Consider the following 15,958-nt stretch of genomic DNA (forward strand, 5'->3'; position numbering starts at 1 on the left):
CTTTGGATCAGAAATTGGCTAGCTGAAAGAAGACAGAGGGTGGTGGTTGATGGCAAATGTTCATCCTGGAGTTTAGTTACTAGTGGTGTACCGCAAGGTTCTGTTTTGGGGCCACTGCTGTTTGTCATTTTTATAAATGACCTGGATGAGGGTGCAGAAGGGTGGGTTAGTAAATTTGCGGATGACACGAAGGTCGGTGGACTTGTGGATAGTGTCGAAGGGTGTTGTAGGGTACAGAGGGACATAGATAGGCTGCAGAGCTGGGCTGAGAGATGGCAAATGGAGTTTAATGCGGAGAAGTGTGAGGTGATTCACTTTGGAAGGAGTAACAGCAATGCAGAGTACTGGGCTAATGGGAAGATTCTTGGTAGTGTAGATGAGCAGAGAGATCTTGGTGTCCAGGTACATAAATCCCTGAAAGTTGCTACCCAGGTTAATAGGGCTGTTAAGAAGGCATATGGTGTGTTAGCTTTTATTAGTAGGGGGATCGAGTTTGGAGCCACGAGGTCATGATGCAACTGTACAAAACTCTGGTGAGGCCGCACCTTGAGTATTGCGTGCAGTTCTGGTCACCGCATTATAGGAAGGATGTGGAAGCTTTGGAAAGGGTGCAGAGGAGATTTACTAGGATGTTGCCTGGTATGGAAGGAAGGTCTTACGAGGAAAGGCTGAGGGACTTGGGGTTGTTTTCGTTAGAGAGAAGGAGGAGGAGAGGTGACTTAATAGAGACATACAAGATAATCAGAGGGTTAGATAGGGTGGATAGTGAGAGACTTTTTCCTCGGATGATGATGGCAAACACGAGGGGACATAGCTTTAAGTTGAGGGGTGAAAGATATAGGACAGATGTCAGAGGTAGTTTCTTTACGCAGAGAGTAGTAGGGGCGTGGAACGCCCTGCCTGCAACAGTAGTAGACTCGCCAACTTTAAGGGCATTTAAGTGGTCATTGGATAGACATATGGATGAAAATGGAATAGTGTAGGTCAGATGCTCGGCGCAACATCGAGGGCCGAAGGGCCTGTACTGCGCTGTAATGTTCTAATTGTTGGGTAGATACCAGTGTTGCAGTTGTACTGGAACAGCTTGACTAAGGCTGCAGCTGGTTCCAGAGCACAGGTCTTCAGCCAGGATGTTGTCAGGGCCCATAGCCTTTTAGAAATGAAGTTGGAAGGACTTCACTCTTCTTCGAAAATGGCTTTATAGTTCTTACACCTCTTTCCACTTCACCATTTGATTGTGGATACAGTTGTGAACTTGTGAGATGTCGAAATCCCATTCTTGTTGCAAACTGTGTGAGATATTCATTCGCAAATGGAGGATTGATGTTTGGTGTTTAATTAGCTGCCCGAGAAAATAGAAATTATAATAAAGTCTTTGCAGATCACGCTTCCTATTATGGTCTTCAAATTCCATACAGTCCAAGTTCACTTGCAGTCTTCCAAGGTCCGATGAGGGAAGAATCCTTTCAGAGATAAGAATTCAGCAGTTCAGTTCAGCATTTGAAGCATCAAACTTTTCTTCTGTCTTCTAGCGATGAACACAGCAGATCAATAATTGGTTATTTTCTTCAAGGATTTCATCTGGCTTCAAGTTTTTAGAAGAGAGAGAATAATAAACTAACTTCTCTTCCTTCAGTTTAAATGGTCTGAGAGCACTTCTTTCTCCCTTCTGGTGCTGGCATGCAGCTGTGTCAACTACCTGTGCCTGCCAGCCAGTTTCAAAGTTAAATGTCATTGTATTTCGTCTCTTCTTGATTTGAATGGTAGCTAAGCAACTAGAATGCACTTTCGCTCAGTCACTGGAACTTGTTCCCTTAAAGATGTACTGATCCCTTACAGGCTTAAAGGTGCACCGCTTATAAAGAAAAAGGATCATGACACGTCCGCCCCTGGTGAAATGAAACACCATTCCCGAAATGCGTTTCATTACAATGTCAAAAAATAGATATTGAAAAACACTAACATTTTTTTCCCATATGTAGATATACTATTTTCCTAAAATGGTACGACTACAGCAACAAGTTCCATCAGAACATTTTCAGCTTTAAATTTTACAAAGTTTGTCCCAATTATCCCATTTCAACCTTCCAAATATAGCCTCCCAGTTGTTTTGTGTTTTCCTTCCAAGTGTCCCTATTGTCCATCACCTCAGCCAGGTGAGCTGCACAGCTAGGAGCACTGACCACTACTGGGTTCACTATTCTCTGAGAAGTTTCTCAAGTATTTCTTAATCTATGTGGCATCACTTGACACTGGAAAACCCTGTCCGGTGTAACAGAATCTGACCTTTCCTTATCTTAGGGTGTCAAAGGAATTTGACAGAATCCCTCCAACATATCTGTCTCTTTAAGACACATTGTGTTGCCCACTCTGTCCATACAATCCTTTAAATGAGAATTTAGATAGGAGTCGGCCTTCTTTACCACAGTGACTTTTCTAGAGTCTATGCAAGTTTGAGCCGACTCACCAGGTTTAGTCATCAAGACCATCTGCGAATTCCAGCTGTCCTGACTAGGTTCATCTGAGCTGCCCTTCTGTCTGCATTGTACCTCCGCTTCCACTTGGGCCTGTCTGTCTGGACCTAAGTGACAAGGATGTTGTTTTAAAGGAATGGCTCCCCCTATACCCACATCATGTGTGGCTAAGGTTGTGCATCCTGGCTCATCCCTACAAACTCTTTTAAACAACACTGTTTTGTCTCTAAGTGCAAAAATATATTGTCGAATTTTCCTAGCCGTTCTGTATTCGCTAATTTGATTGTTGGAGGTTCATTCTGAGAATTTCCTGGGCCTGCTTCTGCCTCATCCTCATTATCCTTTTCCTTCTCAACAGTCCCAATTACCTGAAATACCTGTACTGGCTTATCCTGCTGCCTGTGATAATATTGCTTTAGCATATTGATGTGACATAACCGGTTCTTCTTCAGGCAATCAGGGGTGTTTATCAAGTAATCTACTTTACTTACTCTTTTGATCACTCTATATGGGCCACTGAACTGTGCTTTCAATGGTTCTCCCTGTAATGGTAACAACACTAATACTTCATCCCATGGTTGAAACTCACGGGCTTTTGAATTCTTGTCTGCCCATTTTTTCACATTGGCTTGGGATGCTTTAAGGTGTTCCTGAGCTACACCATAAGCTTTTGTCAGCCTTTCCTGGAACACAGATATGTAGTCTAGTATCGAAGATTCATTCTTTTGTTCCAAGAATCTGTCTTAAGTTTTAGAGGACTTTTTACTTCTTGTCCGTAAACTAATTTGAAAGGACTGAAGCCTATAGACACATTCGGTGAGTCTCTGGTGGCAAATAAAAGAAAATCTAGTCCTTTATCCCAGTCACGTGGATATTTGTGACAGTATGTTTAAATCATTGTTTTGAGAGTTTGGTAAAATCTCTCTAAAGCTCCCTGTGACTGTGGGTGACAGGCTGAAGATTTCAACTGTCTAATCCTCAAATTGCCCATGACTTCCTCAAATATCCTAGACCTGAAATTAGAACCTTGATCTGATTGAAATTCAAGTGGCAACCCATACCTAGTAAAGAATTGGGTTAACTTTTCTACTACTGCTCTACTGTTCTCAAAGGAATGGCCTCTGGAAATCGAGTAGCCATATCCATGATAGTAAGTATGTATTGATGTCCCACTTTTGTTTTTGGCAAGTGTCCTACAGTCTACTAACACCCTGCTAAATGGTTCCTTAATCACTGGTATGGGAACTAGTGGTGGCGGTTTTATGGTAGATTGAGTTTTTCCCACCATTTGACATTTATGGCAAGTCCTACAAAATTGTCTCACATCCTTTGTAAGACCTGGCCAGTAATAACGTTTGCTTATGTGTGATTTGGTCTTCGGAATTCCCCTATGTCCTGCAAAAGGAATGTTTTGTGCTAACCTTAATAATCTTTGGTGATATTTAGGTGGTACCACTATCTGTTCAACAACTGTCCAGTCTTCGTCAGCAGGTCTATGAGGCAGTCTCCATTTCCTCCTCAAAACCCCGTTTGCAATATAATAGCCTTCTGGAAATCCTTTCGCCTCAGCTTCTGACAGAGCCATCTGTGCTATTCGATATATCTCTGGATCAGCTTGTTGTGCTACAACAATAGATGATCTGTTAAACATCTCATTTGTATTATCTAAATCCCCAATAAGGTTTCAGATGCTTGGCTATCTATTTGTGGTGCCCCTTTTACCTCCGACAATGGATCCTGTTTAGTCATTGCTTGAAGAGGCCTGAAGACTCAGGGGTGGGGCAGCCAAATCCAGTAAGGGCCCCTGTGTTTGTATTGGTGTTGCACACAGGGAGCTCCCTCCCCACCCCAACTGCCTGCTCGGGACAGCTGGAGTTGCCCGGGTGAAGACTGTCTTGTTAAAATCAGAAGAGGAGAATACCGGGCGGCTCCAGCTGTCCTGGGCGAAGAAGCCTCCCCCAACTGGAAGACAACAAACAAGTTTGGACTAATTGTGATAAAGGTGCTCCAACTGGCAGTTGAAACAAACATCCTTTTCAGCCTTTCTCTCCCTTCCTCCACTCAGTCGCCTCAATCACCTATCCTCCCCTTTTCCTTTACCATCCTACGCCATCCTCCTCTACTCCCACTCCACCTTGTTTAAAGTTTGCTTTTTTAAAAAAATTGTGTAAATTTGTTTTGTTTCTTGGGGGTGGACGTAGCTCTTAGACCCCATGGCAAGCCCCTCTTCGCCGGTGGCGGGGCCTTCCCGTTCATATGCTGCTGCGGCTGCTGCAGCTGCACCTGTTGCCCCGTCACCGTTTGCTTTATTAACAACGAAGCATGGGGTCAAGAGCTACGTCCACCCGAACATGACTATAGAGGCATGCGTGAAAGCAATGGCCGAGGTTGTCGGCCCTTCGGCCATTGTTGCAGCCTCTAAAATGTACGGGAAGGCAGTGTTTTTCCTGAAGACCGAGCGGGCGGTGTCCCTGGCTCTGAGCAAGGGGCTCACCGTGGGCGGGACCTTTCTGCCAGTGGACCCCCTGGAGGCCACTGCGCAAAGGCTCATTTTATCCAATGTCCCACCCTTCATCCCTGGTGAGCTCCTCCTTCCCCACCTGCACCATCTGGGGGAGGTAAAGACGGGGCTCACCCCAGTCCCGCTCGGTCTTCGGGAGAACAGCCTCCGACACGTCTACTCCTTCCGCCGCCAGTTATTCATGCAGCTGGCGCGGGAGGAGGTGACAGAGGGCCACTTCAATGTAGAATTCCAGGGGACGGCCTACCGCGTCTTCTGGACCTTGGACGGGGTGCGGTGCCATGTCTGTAAGGGGGTGGGGCATGTTCGTAAGAACTGCCCCAACCTCCCGGCTGCCAACTCCAACTCAGCGGCCCAGGGTGGCGACGCTGCACCTCCTCCCACCCCCACTACACCACCACCAGATACCATTCAGTCGGTACCGGAGGCTGTGGTTTTCACGGCCTCCGGCAGGGAGGGGGGTGACCGTCCAAGTGGAAGGAAGGCGCGGAGGAGAAATAAACATCGAGAGGCGCGTCCCCTGGATATCGTGACACTACCCGAGCCTGAGCTCAGCCCAAGGCCAAATCTCGGGAAGTCAAGTTGCCCCAGGGCTGGGCTCAGGCCCAGGGTGAATAAAAAAAAGGAGAGTGTGGAGGTGGAGGCCTCTGATGATATGGAGGTCTCTGAGCCTCCGCACACAACTGGGAAAAAGAGGAGAAGGCACCCCTCCACAGAGGTAACAAGGGGCCCTGAGGCGCAGGGCCCATCTGTTGGAGGGGAGCTGCCTCCTGTTTCGGGTCCCCAGGTTTCCCCTACCGCCACCACCAAGGCTGCAAAGTCCGGGCAGGTGCTCCCTATTCCTCAGGACGGAGGGGAGGGGATGGCCCCGGTACATGAGGCCCCTCCTGAAGGAGTAAGTGGGGCCCTGCTTGTGGTGGGGGAGCCTGGGGAAGCCGCCCATTCTTCCACTGCTACTGGGTCGGGTGTCCTGAATGAAGGGGAGGGCGAGGCCCCAGAGGGTCGGGCCTCCCAGCCGGAGTCCACCACCAACCAGGAGACACCCGACCCAGTTATAACTGAGAATGCTGCCCCACCTGCTGGGCCTGTGGGTGCTGGCGGAGCGGGAGATAGCCTCCTCCCTCCGCCTCCAATCTCGGCTCCGGCTGGTTTCCCGGAGTCGGGAACTTCTGTCTCCCCTGGACCACTCATTGCCCTGGGGACGGAGGTGGAGGGGGGTCCTGAACCGCTGGTGCCTACAGGCTCCAGTTTCACAATAGAACCCAGAGAGGACTCCTCTGCCATCGATCCTGGGGGTGGGATCGTGACGGAGGCGGGACCAGCTGGCGCGGCCGGGACGTCCGCCCCACAGTGTGTGGTGGATGTGTTGGCCGCTGGCGGTGATGACCCGGAGGAGGATGGGGATTCGGTGCGGGGCACGGAGGATGATCTTGATTCCATCGCCAGTGAGGTGGTGGAGTCCCTCGTGCCTCCCACCGAATCTCCTCTCATCCCCACGGCGGAACTCCGGGATTTCCTCGCGGCTTGCAGGGGTTGCCGCAATAAAGTTCAGCTGGCCCTCGACCGTTGGTCGAATCTGGCGCTGATCATCCAGTCCGTCCGTGCCGCCCTTAAGATAGCGGGCAAGCGCGCGGACGTGAAACTGGTTGAGAGGCGCCGTTTTAATGTGTTCCTCAATGGGTTGCTGGGGGAGTGGAGGGCCAGGTGCACTTCCACTCCCTCCTCACAGTGAGCTGTTGGTGACGGGTTTTAAGTACCTTTGACATGAAGATAATCATAGCCAGCCTCAACATCAACGGCAGCAGAGGGGCTCACCGCAGATTTCACAATCTCTCAGTCCTTAGGGAAGGGAGATACGCGGTGAGCTTTCTGCAGGAAACCCACACCGTTCCGGGAGACGAAGCCACCTGGCTCCTGGAGTGGCAGGGTGGGGTCTACATGAGTCACCTCACCCCTATTTCTAGTGGGGTGGATATCTTGTTGGCCCCGACTTTTCAGCCGGAGATCTTGGGGGTCAAGGAGCTAGTGCCGGGCCGCTTGCTCCACCTCGCCGTTCGCCTGGGTAGCGTGCCGCTCCACTTTGTGAATGTGTACGCGCCCAGGCCCGGCGCTTTGCAAGCGCGCTTCTTTGAAGAAGTGTCCGCTCTCTTGAGCTCCATCGATAGCGGCGAGTGCATCATCCTCGGGGGGGATTTTAACTGCACCCTCGAGGTGGGGGATCGCTCCGGTCCCCAGCGCGGCCAAGCGTCGGTGGAGAAGTTGAGGGGACTGATCAGCTCCCTTAACTTGGTGGACGTCTGGCGGAATCTCCATCCCGACTCCAGCGCCTTCACGTGGAGGTCTGGAGGAGGGGGGTCGCGAATCGACCGCCTCTACATTTCGCAGGCGTACGTCTCCCGCGTTTCGGCGGCCTCCATGCGGCTGGTGCCGTTCTCGGACCACCGCCTGGTGTGGGCGGAGTTCACTCCGCTCCGCACGCGGGCGGGGTCCGCGTACTGGCACTTTAACAACCGGCTGCTGGAGGACGTGCGATTTCGGGACTCGTTCTGTCGATTCTGGGCCGACTGGAGAAGGAAGCAGGGGGGCTTCCCCTCCTTGAGGCTATGGTGGGATGTGGGCAAGACTCACATCCGCGTCTTCTGTCAGGAGTACGCGAAGGGGTCGACCAAGAGGCGGGAAGCCGAGATCGGGCGCCTTGAGAGGGAGGTGCTCGACTTGGAATCCCGCCTCGGTCATGCCGTCGCGGACCCGGCCCTGTGGCAGGCGTACAAAGAGAAGAAGGGCGCGCTGAGGAACCTGCAGCTCATAGGGTCCCGAGGCGCGTACGTGAGGTCGCGGATCCAGATCCTGGAAGATTTGGACCGCGCCTCACCCTTCTTCTACTCGCTGGAAAAATGGCGGGGGGTCCGTAAGCAGCTCGTCGAGCTGCTGGCCGACGACGGATCCTCCATCACGGATCCGGAGGGAATGGGCCTCCTGGTCCGGACGTATTACAGTGCGTTGTTCTCTCCGGATCCGTCCAGTGAGGATGCGCGCAGAGTTTTGTGGGAGGACCTGCCGCAGGTCAGCCCGGAGGGCGCCGAAGGATTGGAGGCTCCGCTCACGTTGGCGGAGCTGACTGGCGCCCTCCACCAGCTCTCGAGGGGCAAATCCCCAGGGCTGGATGGGTTGACCGTGGAGTTCCTCAGGGCGTTCTGGGACGTCCTGGGGGACGATTACGAGCGGGTCCTGGGGGAAAGCCTGGCAACCGGGGAGATGCCCCTCTCGTGGCGCAGGGCGGTCATCGTCCTGCTGCCGAAGAGGGGCGATCTCCGCCTGCTTAAAAACTGGCGTCCGGTCTCCCTCCTCAGCACGGATTATAAGATCTTTGCCCGGGCTATGTCTACCCGCCTGGGCTCCGTGCTGGCCCACATGATCCACCCCGACCAGTCCTACACGGTCCCGGGCCGGTCCATCCAGGACAACATCCACCTGGTCCGGGACCTGATCCATCTTTCCCAGAGGACTGGTCAGTCGGTCGCCTTTCTCTCCCTCGATCAGGAGAAGGCGTTCGACAGGGTGGATCACGATTACCTTTTCGGGACTCTGCGCGCTTTCGGACGTCCGACTTTTATACGCCGCCGCAGAGTGTCTAGTCAAAGTTAACGGGTCCTTGACGGCGCCCCTTCGATTTGGGAGAGGAGTGCGTCAGGGGTGCCCCATGTCCGGCCAATTGTATACCATCTGCGTGGAGCCCTTCCTGTGCCTGCTTCGCAGGAGGTTGACGGGATTGGCTCTGCGCGAGCCGGCCATGCGGGTCGTCCTCTCGGCTTACGCCGACGACGTGCTCCTCACAATCACAGATCCCGTTGACTTGCGGAGGATGCGCGACTGCCAGCAGACCTTTTCTGCTGCGTCCTCCGCGAGGATCAATTGGGAGAAATGTTCCGGACTCCTGGTTGGTCAGTGGCGGGTGGACTCCCTGCCGGAGGAGATGACACCTTTTGCGTGGAGCACCACGCACCTCCTCTATCTGGGAGTCCACCTTAGCCCCGCTGAGGAAGCCTGGCCGGCAAACTGGCAGGAGTTGGAGGCGAAAGTCACCGCTCGGCTGGGGCACTGGACAGGACTGCTCCGAGTGCTTTCCTACAGGGGCCGAGCGTTGGTCATAAACCAACTGGTGGCCTCCATGCTGTGGTACCGGTTGGTCACTTTGGCCCCGCCCCCTGTATTTGCCACCAAGATCCAGAAGAAACTCGTCGATTTCTTCTGGGGCAAGAGGAAACACTGGGTCTCTGCCGCGGTCCTGAGTCTCCCGATCGAGGAGGGCGGTCAGTCGCTGGTGTGCGTCCGCACCCAGGCTGCGACTCTCCGCCTTCGGACCCTGCAGAGATACCTGTACGTCGAGCGTCCTCCCAGATGGTGTGCGCTGGCGACGTATTTTTTCCGCCAGTGTCACTGCCTTCAAGACGACACGCAGCTCCCGGTGGAGTCCGTTAGCCGCGCCTCTCTGAGGGAGTTGCCTGTCTTTTACCGGGATCTTTTCCGAGTCTGGAACATGGTCGCCTCCAGTCAGGGCGCTCCCCCGCCGGCGGAGGAGAGCGCCTCGGCTGTCCGGGCGGCCGACTCTGGGGACGGTCCGGCGGGCGGAGGAGTAGCCGAAACCCCCGGGACGCCCCTCACTGCGGGTGGCGAGGGGGCTCGGGAGTGCGGAGCGATCCCGGCCGAGCTGACCCCCGCTCGGCCGGAACTGCTCATCGGACCCAGGCCCCGAAACCCTCCTCGGGAGCCGGTCCCGCACAACCCGAGCCGCCTCTCGGAAATGCCCTCCGTGCCATTCCAATCGGCGCGGAGGGGTTTCCTGTACGGGCTGCTCCTGCACACTCTCCACTTCCTCGCCCTCGTCAGCCGGCCGGACACGCCCTGGCGGTCCGCGTTGCCATCTGGCGGCGAGGGGAAACCCCGATGGAGGTCTCTCTACGCGGGAGTCTTCCCCCTTTACATCGGGGACCTGGGGTGGAGGGTGCTGCACAGAGCAGTCCCGTGCAATAGGCTTTTAAGTAGGTTCACGGACTCCCAGGCCACCTGTACTTTCTGCGGCCTGGACGAGTCCGTGTTCCACATTTATATGGAGTGTGCGAGGTTGCAGCCCCTATTTGAGTTTCTGAAGGGGCTGCTCCTCAAATTCTGGCTGCACTTCAGTCCCACGCTCCTGATCTTTGGGCACCCGGTGCGGAGGGGCTTGGGCCGGGAGGAGGATCTCCTCGTCGGTCTGCTCCTGGGCCTGGCCAAGGTGGCAATTCACAGGTCCAGGTTGCGGGCCGTCGGGGGGTCCGTCCTCCCCGATTGCCTGCCCCTCTTCCGCGGTTACGTTCGCGCCCGGGTGTCCCTGGAAAAGGAGCATGCGGTGTCCGCCGGTACGCTTGAGGCCTTCCGCGACCGGTGGGCACCGCAGGGACTGGAGTGCATCGTCGACGCCGAGAATGGCATTTTAATTTGAGTTTTTTTTTTTGTTTATTTATCTGTTTTAATAAAGTTATTTTAAAACTGTAAATATGTACATAAAGAGGGCCTGAGGGATAAAGGCCCCCTCGATGTGAAAAATATAAAAGGGGCCTGGGGTATAAAGGTCACCTTGTAAAAAAAAAGAAAAAAAAAACAAAAAAAAACGGGTTAGATACAGAGTAAAGCTCCCTCTACACTGTCCAAAAAAAAAAAAACGGGGGTTAGATACAGAGTAAAGCTCCCTCCACACTAAAACAAAAAAAAAAAACAAAAAACGGGTTAGATACAGAGTAAAGCTCCCTCTACACTGTCCCCATCAAACACTCCCAGGATTGGTACAGCACGGGGTTCGATACAGAGTAAAGCTCGCATTACACCACCCAACCCCCGGCCCCCGGAATGCCAACACCTCTGTCTCAATCATCAAGAGAGAAAGGGGGAAGCATTTGTCCACATAGCTCCCGCTTCGCAGACGTACATTGATCCAGTGAGACTGACAGTCCATAATCCGCTACGTGCATGGCCCTTGTGTTGTTCTTCATTGACATAATTGAGGAAGGTTTTGCAGGCTGCACAGACACTGGCCCATGGCACTGCCTATCTGTGAATCAATGTAAGTCTGCCGAGAATGCCTAATGCATATACATTTCTTCCCCAAACTCTTAAAAGCAAGAGATTCTGTATAAAAGTTGCTGTTATTTCCAAAAATACACCAATACAGATTGTCAATTAATTTATAAACCTCAAGCATGCCATATTTATTCTGTAACTGGTCGGGGATCCTTACAGAAACTACGTCACTGCAACTGAAAATGCTTTCCAAAAATCTGTAAATGAAATGTATCCTGTTCTCCCAGTACGTGTTCAAGAAGGATCTGCTCTCCCAACACAGCAGAATGATCCAGTTCACAAGGAGACCACTCAGCCCATTGCATCTGTCCTGGCTCTTTGGCAGAGCTATCCAATTAGTTTCACTCCCCTGCCCTGTCCCAATAGTCTTGTCAATTTTTTCCCTTCAAGCATTTCTCCAATTCCGTTTCTCCAGCTGTGCCCCCTCGATTATCGGCACTGCCTCAGGCGAGTGGAACCGCTCAACTTGTATCTCATCCAAGTAGCCCTTCAGTCAGTTATTCAACCATGGAGGGCATCAGAGATGAGCACAGGCTTGTTTTCGCCCACTCACACGCAAAACCATACCTGCTTGCACTCCCTGGTAGAGATCACTGGACAGAAACTCAGCAGCAGAAACGCTGCCGACCTTTCCTCACTATACTTTATTGGGCAATGAAGTCAACTGGGCCTCCTTACACTTTCTGCAAGGCCCAGCAAACCGAGCACAAAAACAGTGACAGAGTCCAGGGTCTCGACAACCTGCTGCTTCTGGCTGAGTCCCGGACACTGACCTGGACACCCAATTTCCGCCACCCCAAACCCTGAATCGCAAGAGGAGCCGCCGAGGGCTCTCACGCCGCTGTCTCTCTCTTCCCCAGGGTTCAGAGATTCAGGTCTTGCGCATGGACATTGACTCAAAGAACAAAGACAAAGAACAAAGATAATTACAGCACAGGAACAGGCCCTTCGGCCCTCCAAGCCTGCGCCGATCCAGATCCTCTCTCTAAACATGTTGCCTATTTTCTAAGGTTCTGTATCTCTTTTCTTCCTGCCCATTTATGTATCTGTCTAGATACATCTTAAAAGACGCCATCGTGCCCGCATCTACCACCTCCGCTGGCAACGCGTTCCAGGCACCCACCACCCTCTGCGTAAAGAACTTTCCACGCATATCCCCCCTAAACTTTTCCCCTTTCACTTTGAACTCGTGTCCTCTAGTAATTGAATCCCCCACTCTGGGAAAAAGCCTCTTGCTATCCACCCTGTCTATACCTCTCATGATTTTGTACACCTCAATCAGGTCCCCCCTCAACCTCCGTCTTTCTAATGAAAATAATCCTAATCTACTCAACCTCTCTTCATATCTAGCGCCCTCCATACCAGGCAACATCCTGGTGAACCTCCTCTGTACCCTCTCCAAAGCATCCACATCCTTTTGATAATGTGGCGACCAGAACTGTACGCAGTATTCCAAATGTGGCCGAACCAAAGTCCTATACAACTGTAACATGACCTGCCAACTCTTGTACTCAATACCCCGTCTGATGAAGGTAAGCATGCCGTATGCCTTCTTGACCACTCTATTTACCAGCGTTGCCACCTGCAGGGAACAGTGGACCTGAACAGCACAATCTCTCTGGACATCAATTTTCCCCAGGACTTTTCCATTTACTGTATAGTTCACTCTTGAATTGGATCTTCCAAAATGCATCACCTCGCATTTGCCCTGATTGAACTCCATCTGCCATTTCTCTGCCCAACTCTCCAATCTATCTATATTCTGCTGTATTCTCTGACAGTCCCCTTCACTATCTGCTACTCCACCAATCTTAGTGTCGTCTGCAAACTTGCTAATCAGTCCACCTATACTTTCCTCCAAATCATTAATGTATATCACAAACAACAGTGGTCCCAGCACGGATCCCTGTGGAACACCACTGGTCACACGTCTCCATTTTGAGAAACTCCCTTCTACTGCTACTCTCTGTCTCCTGTTGCCCAGCCAGTTCTTTATCCATCGAGCTAGTACACCTTGGAACCCCAAGCGCCTTCACTTTCTCCATCAGCCTGCCATGGGGAACCTTATCAAACGCCTTACTGAAGTCCATGTATATGACATCGACAGCCCTTCCCTCATCAATCAACTTTGTCACTTCCTCAAAGACTCTTTCCCCTCTCAGCTGCCAATCTCACCTCTGACTTATCAGCAACAGCACACTGCAAAATCGTGACATTTCGACAAAACGTTAGCCTGCAATTGTGTCAAACAGGATCAATTCACAAATGTTCGTCAGTTTGCAGTGCTTGTTCGCCAGTAAGACGGAGACTGTGTCTGCACCCCAATGTGAGTGAGTCGGGGTCTGTTACACAGTGTTAGTGAGTCGGACCCTGCTCCCCAGTGTGTGTGAGTCGGATCCTGTTCCTCAGTGTGTGAGTCGGGGTCTGTTCCCCAGTGTGTGTGAGTCGGGGTCTGTTACACAGTGTTAGTGAGTCGGACCCTGCTCCCCAGTGTGTGTGAGTCGGATCCTGTTCCTCAGTGTGTGAGTCGGGGGCTGTTCCCCAGTGTGTGTGAGTCGGGGTCTGTTATACAGTGTTAGTGAGTCGGACCCTGTTCCCCAGCTTGGGCGAGTTGGGATCTGTTCCCCAGTGTGAGTGAGTCGGGGTCTGTTACACAGTGTTAGTGAGTCGGACCCTGTTCCCCAGTGTGTGTGAGTCGGATCCTGTTCCCCAGTGTGTGAGTCGGGGTCTGTTCCCCAGTGTTAGTGAGTCGGACCCTGTTCCCCAGTGTGTGTGAGTCGGATCCTGTTCCTCAGTGTGTGAGTCGGGGTCTGTTCCCCAGTGTGTGTGAGTCGGATCCTGTTCCCCAGTTTGAGAGAGTCGGGGTCTGTTCCTCAGTGTGAGTGAGTCGGGGCCTGATCCCCAATGTGAGTGAGTCGGGGTCTGTTCCCCAGTGTGAGTGAGTCGGGGCCTGTTCCCCAGTGTGTGTGAGTCGGATCCTGTTCCCCAGTTTGAGAGAGTCGGGGTCTGTTCCTTATTGTGAGTGAGTCGGGGTCTGTTCCCCAGTGTATGTGAGTCGGACCCTGTTCCCCAGTTTGAGAGAGTCGGGGTCTGTTCCTCAGTGTGAGTGAGTCGGGGTCTGTTCCCCAGTGTGAGTGAGTCGGGGCCAGTTCCCCAGTTTGAGAGAGTCGGGGTCTGTTCCTCAGTGTGTGAGTCGGGGCCTGTTCCTCAGTGTGAGTGAGTCGGATCCTGTTCCCCAGTGTGAGAGAGACGGGGTCTGTTCCCCAGTGTATGTGAGTCGGACCCTGTTCCCCAGTGTGAGAGAGTCGGGGTCTGTTCCTCATTGTGAGTGAGTCGGGGTCTGTTCCCCAGTGTATGTGAGTCGGACCCTGTTCCCCAGTTTGAGAGAGTCGGGGTCTGTTCCTCAGTGTGAGTGAGTCGGGGCCTGATCCCCAATGTGAGTGAGTCGGGGTCTGTTCCCCAGTGTGAGTGAGTCGGGGCCTGTTCCCCAGTGTGTGTGAGTCGGATCCTGTTCCTCAGTGTGTGAGTCGGGGTCTGTTCCCCAGTGTGTGAGAGTCGGGGTCTGTTATACAGTGTTAGTGAGTCGGACCCTGTTCCCCAGTTTGGGCGAGTTGGGTCCGTGTCCCAGTGTGTGAGTAGGGGTCTGTTCCCCAGTGTGAGTGTCGGGGTTTGTTCCTCATTGTGAGTGAGTCGGGGTCTGTTCCCCAGTGTGAGCGAGTCGGGATCTGTTCCCCAGTGTGAGTGAGTCGGCATCTGTTCCCCAGTGTATGTGAGTCGGACCCTGTTCCCCAGTGTGAGAGAGTCGGGGTCTGTTCCTCATTGTGAGTGAGTCGGGGTCTGTTCCCCAGTGTATGTGAGTCGGGGTCTGTTATACAGTGTTAGTGAGTCGGACCCTGTTCCCCAGTTTGGGCGAGTTGGGTCCGTGCCCCAGTGTGAGTGAGTAGGGGTCTGTTCCTCAATGTGAGTGAGTCGGGGTCTGTTACACAGTGTAAGTGAGTCGGACCCTGTTCCCCAGTGTGTGTGAGTCGGATCCTGTTGCTCAGTGTGTGAGTCGGGGTCTGTTCCCCAGTGTGTGTGAGTCGGGGTCTGTTATACAGTGTTAGTGAGTCGGACCCTGTTCCCCAGTTTGGGCGAGTTGGGTCCGTGCCCCAGTGTGAGTGTCGGGGTTTGTTCCTCATTGTGAGTGAGTCGGGGTCTGTTATACAGTGTGAGTGAGTCGGCATCTGTTCCCCAGTGTATGTGAGTCGGATCCTGTTCCCCAGTGTGAGAGAGTCGGGGTCTGTTCCTCATTGTGTGAGTCGGGGTCTGTTCCCCAGTGTATGTGAGTCGGACCCTGTTCCCCAGTTTGAGAGAGTCGGGGTCTGTTCCTCATTGTGAGTGAGTCGGGGTCTGTTCCCCAGTGTATGTGAGTCGGACCCTGTTCCCCAGTTTGAGAGAGTCGGGGTCTGTTCCTCAGTGTGAGTGAGTCGGGGTCTGTTCCCCAGTGTGAGTGAGTCGGGGCCAGTTCCCCAGTTTGAGAGAGTCGGGGTCTGTTCCTCAGTGTGAGTGAGTCGGGGCCTGTTCCTCAGTGTGAGTGAGTCGGATCCTGTTCCCCAGTGTGAGAGAGACGGGGTCTGTTCCTCATTGTGAGTGAGTCGGGGTCTGTTCCCCAGTGTATGTGAGTCGGACCCTGTTCCCCAGTTTGAGAGAGTCGGGGTCTGTTCCTCAGTGTGAGTGAGTCGGGGCCTGATCCCCAATGTGAGTGAGTCGGGGTCTGTTCCTCAGTGTGAGTGAGTCGGGGCCTGATCCCCAATGTGAGAGAGTCGGGGTCTGTTCCTCAGTGTGAGTGAGTCGGGGCCTGTTCCTCAGT

General features: G+C 53.0%; 1 protein-coding gene across 1 annotated transcript in view; it reads left to right on the forward strand.

Moving 5' to 3' along the window:
- The first annotated feature begins 13,302 nt into the window (after window positions 1-13,302).
- LOC137346266 (major histocompatibility complex class I-related gene protein-like) overlaps window positions 13,303-15,958 on the forward strand; it is a 96,097-nt gene continuing 93,441 nt past the window's right edge. The window contains exon 1 of the mRNA XM_068009729.1: window positions 13,303-13,435. The gene's annotated coding sequence lies outside the window, so the exon portion shown is untranslated. The remainder of the gene's footprint in view (window positions 13,436-15,958) is intronic.

Source organism: Heterodontus francisci, chromosome 29 (genome assembly GCF_036365525.1).
Source record: "Heterodontus francisci isolate sHetFra1 chromosome 29, sHetFra1.hap1, whole genome shotgun sequence".
Lineage (NCBI taxonomy): Eukaryota > Metazoa > Chordata > Chondrichthyes > Heterodontiformes > Heterodontidae > Heterodontus > Heterodontus francisci.